Genomic DNA, 2198 nt, shown 5'->3' on the forward strand with positions numbered 1-2198 from the left:
ATCTAAAAGTCAATTAAGGTAATGCATCATATTAACAGAATAAAAGAAAAAAAACCTACGTATCTCAACTGATGCAGAAAAGGCTTTTGGCAAAATCCAACATCCTTTAAAGTTAAATAATAATCAATAAATTAGAAATAGAAGGAAACTACCTTAACATAATAAGCCATTAATGAAAAACCCACACTATCGTATTCAATGGTGAAAGACTGAAAGATTCTCCTCTAAAATAAGGAACAAGGTGTGAGTGGCTCCATAGTGTAGTGGTTAGGACATCTGCTTTAAACGCAGAAGGTCCTGGGTTTGCACCCCAGGTGGAGACACGGACCATACCCCAGGTGCACCAGGCCCCAGGTGCATGCCAGGAGCGTGTGGGAGGAGACGCCCTGCCTTCAGAGATCCAGCTCTTAAGGGGAAATGGCAACATCCATAGATCATGGGTGGAAGTGGGGGGTGGAATTAAAGAGGAAAAAATAAAATAAGGAACACAGTAAAACTCTGCTTTTTAGCATTTCTATTCAACAGAATACCGGAAGTTTCAGCCAGAGCAAGTAGACAAGAAAAAGAAAAGGCATCCAAACTGCCAAGGTGGAAATAAAATTATCTGTCACAGGAGATATGATCTTATATGTAAAAAACCCAAAAGATACCACAAGAAAACTGTTAGAAGTAATAGGTGAATTCAGCAAAATAGCAAGATATAAATCAATACTCAAAAATAAGTTACATTTTCATACACTAACAAAGAAGACTCCAAAAAAGAAATAAGATAACATTCCCATTTACAAGAGTATCAAAAAGAATATAATACTTAGGAATTAACTTAACCAAGGAGGTGAAAAACTTATACAATGAAAACTATAAAACACTGCTGAAAAGTACATAAGGAACATACTGAAAACTATGAGACGTTAATGAAAGAAACTGAAGAAGACACAAATAAATGGAAAGTTATCCCATGTTCATGGATCAGAAAAATTAGTATTGTTAAAATGTCCATACTACCCAAAACCATATATAGATTCAGTTCAATCCTTATCAAAATTCCAATGGTATTTTTTCACAGAAGTAGAGGAAAGAATCCTACAATTCACACAAAACTACTAAAGACCCCAAACAGCCAACGCAATCTTGAGAAAGAAGAATAAAGCTGAAAGCCTCACTCTTCCTGATTTCAAACTATATTACAAAGCTATAGTAACCAAAACAGTATGCTACTGTCATAATCATATAGATCAATGGAACAGAACAGGGAGCCTAGAAATAAACCTGCATGTATATGGTCAACTAATCTTTGACAAAGGTGCCAAGAACATAAAAGGAGAAAGATCAGTCTTCAATAAATAAATGTGGAAAACTGGATGTTTATATGCAAAAGAATAAAATTGGACCCCTATCTTACACAACTCACAAAAATTAACTTGAAATGGACTAAAGATCTATGTAAGACCTGAAACCATGAAACTCCTTGAAGAAAACATAGGGAAAAAGCTCCTTGGTGCTGCTCTTAGCCATTTTTTTTTTTTTGCATGTAACACCAAAAGCACAAAGGAAATAAAAAATTAAAAAGTGGAACTACAACAAACTAAAAAGCCTCTGCACAGCAAAAGAAATGATCAACAAAATGAAAAGGCACTATATGGAATGAGAGAAAATATTTGTAACCATATATCTGATAAAGGATAATATCTAAAATATATAGGGAACTCATACAACTCAAGAGCAAAGAAATAAATAATCTGATTAAAAAATGAAAGACCATCTACGGCCATGCCACCCTGAACAAGCCCGATCCCGTCTGATCTGGGAAGCTACAGGATTGGGCCTGGTTTGTATTTAGATGGGAGACCACCTAGGAAGACCAGGTGCTGCAGGTGTAAAAACTAAAAAATAAGAGATTGTAAGCTGACAAGGTCCTTGCAATCTGTGAGGTCAACCAAGGGTTGCCTCACCCAAAACAAACAAACAAACAAACAAATAAAATAAAAATAAAAGATCTGAATAGACATTTTCTTCAAAGAAGACATACAAATGGCCAACAAGTACATGAAATGATGCTCAACATCACTAATCATCTGGGAAGTGTAAATCGAAACCACAATAAGATATCATCTCACACCCATCAGAGTGGTTATCATCAAAAAGACAAGAAATAACAGGCATTGGCAAGGATGTGGAGAAAAGTGAACCCTTGTGCA

At 35.5% G+C, this 2198-nt stretch overlaps 1 pseudogene; it reads left to right on the forward strand.

Moving 5' to 3' along the window:
• The first annotated feature begins 1760 nt into the window (after positions 1–1760).
• LOC111732707 lies at positions 1761–1877 on the forward strand (annotated as a pseudogene).
• Positions 1878–2198: the final 321 nt, after the last annotated feature.

The sequence above is a fragment of the Pteropus vampyrus genome, unplaced genomic scaffold (genome assembly GCF_000151845.1).
Source record: "Pteropus vampyrus isolate Shadow unplaced genomic scaffold, Pvam_2.0 Scaffold483, whole genome shotgun sequence".
NCBI classification, from domain to species: Eukaryota; Metazoa; Chordata; class Mammalia; order Chiroptera; family Pteropodidae; genus Pteropus; species Pteropus vampyrus.